Genomic DNA, 8405 nt, shown 5'->3' with positions numbered 1-8405 from the left:
TCCAACTAACTGTCTAATCCTTCCCTATTCGCATATCAAGTTTGGTCATTGTAGTCTTAATCACAAGGAAAAGAAAGATAAACTTATAAAAGAAACAACATTCAACAATACGATAAAGGCAACAACATATATCATCAATAACACAAATCACACCTTGCTCAACATTTATCGATTTTATTAAAATCAATCTCTGCATACAGATATTAACAATTAATGCATCATCATTCATGTCAACTAAAGAGATCTCTTACAACAGAGATCAATAGTTTAAATGACTTGACCTTACTGAATCCTAGCGTTGCGTTAGACTTATCTTAATCATATCAAGTATAGTATAATGTTAGGCCTCAAAAAGAGCCAAGTATAGACAACTTAGTTTGATTTATAAGATTTTATTACTTAAATTGAGAAGTATGATACTATGTCAAGGTAGAACAATTTGGATATGGATATACCACAACATTAGCTTGTGACACTAAGTCACTTATGGGATTTCTATTTGTCTCACACTCGACGCAAACCCAGGAAGGGAGGAGTCTCTCTCCTCATGTCCGACACCTTTCGGATCATGCCCGACGCTAGTCCAACCCAATAGATTATTCCCTCTTCTCACACTTGACCCCACCGATTCTATGCTTGGCATGGGTAATGGAGAACCCTCTAGTTGAGTTGCACCAGCTATGGTGAAGGCATGCATTGGCGCGATCAGTTTCACACTTGTGTAGAACTGATTTTTGCTCAAAATCCTGCACACACCAACCCAACAACAGAAATTTGGCAACATATAATGGGTATACAATATAGGCACATCAAAATTTCACCATCAAAAACAACATGCAACCATATATCAAATATTCACCATGAGCAAGATATCTAGCTTCAAGATCCCATACCCATAACTCAACCACCAAAGAATCAACAACATAATACGAATTTAGCGATCTTGGACTACCCTAATCTCATGCACATGACACAAACACATTGCAAGCTTTCCTTACCTTTTGGAAAACCAAAATCCAGGAAGAAAATGGAAGAAGAAGTTTCACACGACTTTGTGTCTGTTTTGCAACACAACTTCTCATAACTTCTCATGATTATTGACTAGCTACACAAGAAGAAGAAAAATTTTAGAGGGAAGAAAAAGAAAAGTTCCTTCTATATCTATCCCTAAAAACACAATTATGAAACCATAAAGAAATCATTCTATAAGTCTCCTAAGCTCAACCAACATGAACATTAATTAAAAATATTATTAAAAATAATAAAAAAAATATTATATTAAAAACTATAATAATAATTTTTTAAAACTTATTTTCTTTTTTTCTTCTACAAGATTGAGAAAGTAGTTATAATGACCCTGGTACTAATTAAGTTCAATGCTTTCACTACTAGAATTTCTCTTAATACATGCGGTTTTTCCTGCGAATTTTTATGAAAAATTCGCAAGAAACGTTGTTCTTACAAATTTTTCTGCGAAATTTTACCTGCAGGTAATACCTTCGTAGATAATAAAAAAATTTCCTGCAAAAAAAATTTCGCAGGAAAGTTTCCTGCGAATTTTTTCGCAAGAAATTCTGTAAGAATATTTTTTACGAAAAAATTAAAGAAATTACTATAAATTCTATCAATAATTCTTCAACTTTCAAATGCTCACAATGAATTCATCCGAAGCATTTGTTTCCATGCCTCCAACATGTGATACATAATCTTTTAAATTCTAATATTGTAAATTATAAGTCTAACACTTAACCATACAAATCAACTTATAAGGTAAGTGTTGTCCCAACTTATATACTCTCTAATTGTTTTATTTTCAATTGATGTAGGACTTGATGTAACGACCCGGCTGGTCACTACACACGGCACCGCGCACTAAAAATACCGCACAAAAGAGAACAAATGTATACATATAGAGTCTAGAATATACATATACATGATCCAGTCTGAACAGAGTTAAAGTGTACAAAAGAAATTACAATCAAATGTTACTGTCACAAGTAACTACACAGCAAAAAGATATCACAACAGAAATCAGCTCCACGGGTCCACCGGAGACTCACCACCAGACACCCACCTATCCCTACTCTGCTCCCATACATTTTATGATCATCGCAGTCCAACATCATGGAGACAACAAAAGGGTAAGCTAGTGTAATTAAAATTCAACATACATATATATATCAATATAAATAAACAACAGATACAGTTATCAGCACACTTGTACAGCTTATACCACTCAACAATATCAGCACCGTAATGCGGCAATATCAGCACTGCTTAGCAGCAACAACAACACCACTTGAGTGGCTATAACGGCACCGCAAAGCGGCAACAACAGCACCGCCTTAGCGGTTAGAATCAGCACCACATATGTGGCTAACAACAACACCGACTTAGCGGCTATAATATCCCACAACTCAGCACAACCCAGCACAGCACAACACAACACAGCACAGCACAACACAACACCACACAACACAGCAATTCAACACAATTATTATTTTCCACAATTCAGCCCAACAGTCTAAAATTCCGTTATACTATAAAATTTCACTTATTAATCCAATGATTCCAGCTCAACTATACACCTATAATACAGCTAACATATTTATCTCCTAGTCATCACAGCATATTCATCAAATACAACATGGTTCACCATATAACGTCATTGATTTACAATTTTGGCACAATTCAACAGCCAACATCATAAAGGTCATCATCTCCTTGCGCGCCCGGCGCACTCGAGGTCGCGCCCAGTGCGGCTTACCCCGAGAGCACCAGGACCAGCGCGCCCAGTGCAGGAGTACTCGCGCCCAGCGAGACTCAACCCGAGAGCACCAAGGCTCTCCCGCGCCTGGCACAATTCCAAATTGCGCCCAGCGCTTGCCTGACAGAGATTCAAGGAGTCTCGTGCGCTCAGCGGGGCCTAACCTGCGCCCAGCGTGGGGAAGGCAGAGACCTACCAAGGTCTCGCGCCCAGCGCAATTCGCATTCCGCCCGCGCGTGCTCTTGGAAGAGACTCCCAAGGAGCCTCCGCGCCCAGTGAGTCCAAAAGTGCGCCTAGCGCGACACCACGTATCCCAAAACATGTTACTCTTGATATCGCGCCCAGCGCAGCTCAAGTCACGCCCGACGCAGGCCAACCAGAGACTCCCATTTGCAAGCTTGCCTAGCGCACACAGCCTTACGCCCGGCGGGCTTGCCTAAACAGAGTCTCCTGGTGGTCGCGCGCCCGACGCAAAGAACAGCGCCCAGCGCGAACTCATCAGTAACTCTCCCCAAGTTCGAAAATTGTTCAAAACCTGCAAATCTTAACAGAAAACAAGCATGCAATCCAGCCAAAATGTCACATTCTCATCAGACATCAAGAAAAATACCTCATTTTCCACATGCAACCACAATCCAAGAATTTTCTCAAAATTTCTCAAAATCCCGAAAGCCCCAAAAACTTAAACTTTAGAAGTTCTCAGCCAAAATCATCAGTTCTCAACCGTTTAAATGAGTCCTAGACCCATCTTTACCCAAAACACAGCAGAAATCTAACTTCCCTTACCTTAGTTCGAAGATCCGAGCTTCGGGAAGGAAAATGAAGAAGGGGGAAGCTTGATCGGAGAAGATGGACAAGCTTGAACAGCAAGGGAGAAGAAGAGCTCCGTGAACTCTCCTAGGAAATCCTGAACCTACTCTTCACCACCACCTTGAGACAACGAAAATGGAAGAATGAGGCCCAAGACTCAAGTGGAAGCAAGGAGAAAATGAGAGTTAGAGGGTAAGAGAGTTGGGGAAGAAAGGGTTCCGTACGGGGGGTCTCACACTTGAAGTTTTTAAAAAATATTAAAGTTATAAATTTAAATATATTTTTTTTCTTGCGGATTAAAATTTGTGGAAAAATTCGCAAGAAAAGTTATTTGCAAATATTTTCTACCATTTAGTAAACATTACTTGTGAATTTATTTTTGCAAAAAAATCTGCAAGAAACAAAATAAAACTTTTACAATATTTTCTACAAATTTTTATCATGAAATTTTTTTTTATGATCATTAAAATTGTAGCAAATTTTGTAAGAAATATCTATAAATTATATTTTCGCAAATAAATTTACAAAAAATTTCTGCGAATATTTTTTGTAGGAAAATTTACAAAAAAATTTACGTTTATTTTTTGCAAGAAAATTCGCAAAAAAATTTTGCAAATATTTTTTTATAGAAAAATTCGCAGGAAAATGATATTTTTCTAGTAATCTTTATTATTATGTATTTCTTTCTTCTTCTATTGTTCTCTCACCCTAGTTTTCTTCTTTTTGTCTGTATAAATTTATTTTTTCTTTCATCGATATATCTAAAAGATGAGGTACAAATTAATTTTTGTTTAAAATTCAATATATCTAAAAGATGGGATGATTAATCATATTGGGGCAGTTCCCCAACTTAATTACGTAAATGGGGCTGCTTTTAAACAATATACACCTTTGGGGCACTTTTAACGGTGTCGCTATGGCCCATAGCGACACCAGTGACACGTGGCATTTTTGTAACTCCAGCGAAGCCATGAAAGCCATATTGATAATGTCGCTACAGCCTATAGCGACACAAAACAGCTCCACTGAAGTCGCTATAGCCCAGTGTCAAATATTTAATATAAAAAAATAGTTTTACTATAAGTAAATAATTTTTAAAAAAATAATTTGTGAAAGTGGCGCCATGGCCTATAGCGACACTGTGTCGCTATAGCCCATAACGTCACCCAGTTAAAAATTAAAGATGATAAAAAGAGAAAAAATATATATATAACAAAGAAAAAAATAGAAAAGATAATTATATAAATATAGATTTATATGAAAATCAGAAAATAAATTAAAATCTGGAAAAAATAAATTAAGTTAATAATTTAAAATAAAAGAAGAAAAAAGTCAAAAAAAGTGGCAGTGTCCATAGCGACACTGCTTTTAATTTTTTTTTCATTTTTTTAATTACGCATTTTTGGTTTAGTATTTTTTAATTAACATATAAAAAATTATTAATACACTTAAACAATAAAAAGAAATAAAATTACCTGAAACATAAACATATAAAATAAAATTTATATTAAACAAATATATATAATAAAAAAAAACGTCAAAAAAAGTGGCGTTATGGCCTATAGCGACACTATGTCGCTATAGTCCATAGCGTCACCTAATTAAAAATTAAAAATGATAAAAAGAGAAAAAAAATATATATAACATAAAAAAAAATAAAAAAGATAATTATATAAATATAGATTTATATGAAAATCAGAAAATAAATTAAAATCTGGAAAAAATTAATTAAGTTAATAATTTTAAAAAAAAAAAAAGTCAAAAAAAGTGGCAGTTTCACTGCTTTTATTTTTTTTCTTTCATTTTTTTAGTTACGCATTTTTGGTTTAGTATTTTTTTTAATTAACATATAAAAAAATTATTAATACACTTAAACAATAAAAAGAAATAAAATTACCTGAAACATAAATATATAAAATAAAATTTATATTAAACAAATATATAAAAAAAGGTCAAAAAAAGTGGCGTTATGGCCTATAGCGACACTGTAACGCTATAGCCATAGCGCCACCTAATTAAAAATTAAAAATGATAAAAAGAGAAAAAAGAATATTAGATAAAAAAAAAATAGAAAAGATAATTATATAAATATAGATTTATATGAAAATTAAAAAATAAATTAAAATCTGGAAAAATTAATTAAGTTAATAATTTAGAAAAAAAGAAAAAAAGAGTCAAAAAAAGTGACAGTGTCCATAGCGACACTGCTTTTAATTTTTTTTTCCATTTTTTTTAATTACACATTTTGATTTAGTATTTTTTAATTAACATATAAAAAAATTATTTTACGTTTTTATTTTATTTACTTATTTTTTCCACAGTTTCTTTTTTAAATTGAACATAATATAATATAATTTTATTTTAATTATTCAGTTTGTTTACTTTGAATTAAAAATACAAAAACGAATAATTATAAATAAAACGTGATTATTTTGTAAAAAATAAAAATAAAAAATGCAAGGCGCTATGGCTCATAGCGACATATGAGCGACACAATGTCGCTATGACCCATAACACCTCTCTTAAAAAATACGTAAAATTTATTTTAAAATTACTTTTTTAAAAAACTTAATTTTATTTTTATAAATATATAATAAATAACTCAGTTTATTATTTTTATTTTACATTTTTATTATTTTCATTTTTTTTAGAGGGTGTCGCTATGAGCTACATCATTTTTGTTAGTCCATCAACTGTGTTGGTCTAGCCTATAGTAACATTGATGTAGCTCATTCCAGCCCATCCTAGACAAAAAAAAAAAATTATCACGTGTCATGAGTGTCGCTATGACCCATAACAACTGTTGTAAATGACTTCAAAGGCATAATTAATTACAAAATAGTCCCAACTGCGTAATAAACTTTTAAAAGTACCATTTGGTCAAAAAGCCTAAAAGATGAGGTACATTTCTGTTGTTTTTTCAAATTACTGTGCTAAATAAATACTATAACCTGCCCATCTCTCTTGTCAGTCCCATGAGACAATGACGTCAGAAAGTCAACAAAAAGATTGTGAGTGGTCAACAACGAGACACGAGACCTGATCCACACGTGTCCCTCTGATCCTAACACTTTCCCATGTCTGCTATTTCTGCTTTCGTTCCCACGAATACTTATGTCAGTCTTCACACGTGTACCAAAATCTTTCAATTTTTTAAATAGTTTTATTGGGTGGTTCTTATACTTGATGAATAATAATCCACTATGTCCAATCCTTGGAGCTTATAAAATGGCGACCATGTTCACATGTAATTAGCTACTCCACACTTTGCTTTAGTGTCATGTTGTGTTACTGTCATTAATTAATTATTCATTGATTTCTTTTGACGTTTTCCTTCTGTTGTTTCTTTCTTCCGTGCGATGTGTCTATCTCACCTTCATTCATTCTCTTCTCTTTGTCATTGCATTGCTAGTCTTCACCTTTTACCCGCTAACATGCATTTAGTGACTCTCAACTCTCAATACCTCTTATTTTTCCTTTTACATATGCTTATTTTACTTGTTTGTTTTCTTTTATCCTCCTTATTCATTTTCTTTTGTTTTTTCAACCATTATCGACCTTTTCTCGCTAGCTACCATGTATATCTCTTGCGCTTTTCTGTTGTATGTGATCATATATGCACAATACAACTGGAATTTCTTATTAAAACTACTTAGATTGTATTAAACTTGGCATAATTATTAGTCTTCAATCCGAGTTGTCTATATATAATTGCTTTAACCATTTGATAGAGACTTTTATCTCCTAATCTTGTGTGATTTGAGTTAGAATTTGTTTGGATGAGTTTTAAGAATATATATTTCTAAGGATTTTTTTAATTAAAAATAAAAGGAAATTAGTAAAACAAGCTTTGAAAATACTTCAAATTTATATCTAAACAAATTTTTAAATTGTCTTTTGGGGAAAAATAAATGTAATCTATAAAAAAAGGTTAACATTAAAATTAAAAGGAAAAAAAGTGGTCCATATCATGAAAAAGTTAATTTAAAAAATGGTCATAATTTTCTTTTAATCATTTGAGTCTTTTATTACCTTATCCAAGTTACATTTTGTTTGGATGTGCAGAGAAAAAAAACAAATATTATTTTTGATCTGTTATGTAAATGAAAATAAAAAAAAGAAGAGAAAAAGTGATTAATTGAAGAAAAGTGAGGGAAGAAATTTTATAATATTAAATAATTGTATATCTTTTTAATATAATCATAAATATATGTAAATAAATAGGAGTAATAAATAAATTCAATGTTTCAATTAAATTTATATAAATTTTATTTTCTTCTTATGAGAAGGAAAAAAATAATACTTCTACTTCATAGCAAGTGTTGAATTGAATTGTTTTACACAAATTAAGAAAAAATAATAAATATAATTTTTATTTTACAAAATTAATCTTATGATTAATTTTTTTTTACTTAAAATGATGCAACACAAACTATTTTTTAAAGAATACTATATTTAATTTAATATAACACTTATTTATTTATTTTTCAATTGCAACACTTATTATGAGATGGAGAGAGTAATTGTGTAGTTTATTTTATTATGTTTTTCCCTTATACTTTTTTCCAACCAAATTAGAATATTATAATATAGTCACTTTTTTTTGGAGAGCACCCAACTGCCTTCCCTTTGTTTTTCCTCGCAAAGTAAGGATTAATGTCTCCAAAAACTAATCCACAGTAAAATAATTTGGTATGGAGAGTTTGCGTAAAGCTAAAAGGAAAGTGAAATAAAAACATTCCCTTTGGTCACCTTCTCTATAAAATTTTAGGTACCAAAAGCATTGGAGGAACTCTGATTGGACAAGGATATTGGAAAAACACCAATA

The sequence above is a fragment of the Cajanus cajan genome, chromosome 3 (assembly GCF_000230855.2).
Source record: "Cajanus cajan strain Asha chromosome 3, NIPB_CcT2T_4, whole genome shotgun sequence".
NCBI lineage: Eukaryota > Viridiplantae > Streptophyta > Magnoliopsida > Fabales > Fabaceae > Cajanus > Cajanus cajan.
This window is presented reverse-complemented; position numbering follows the sequence as displayed.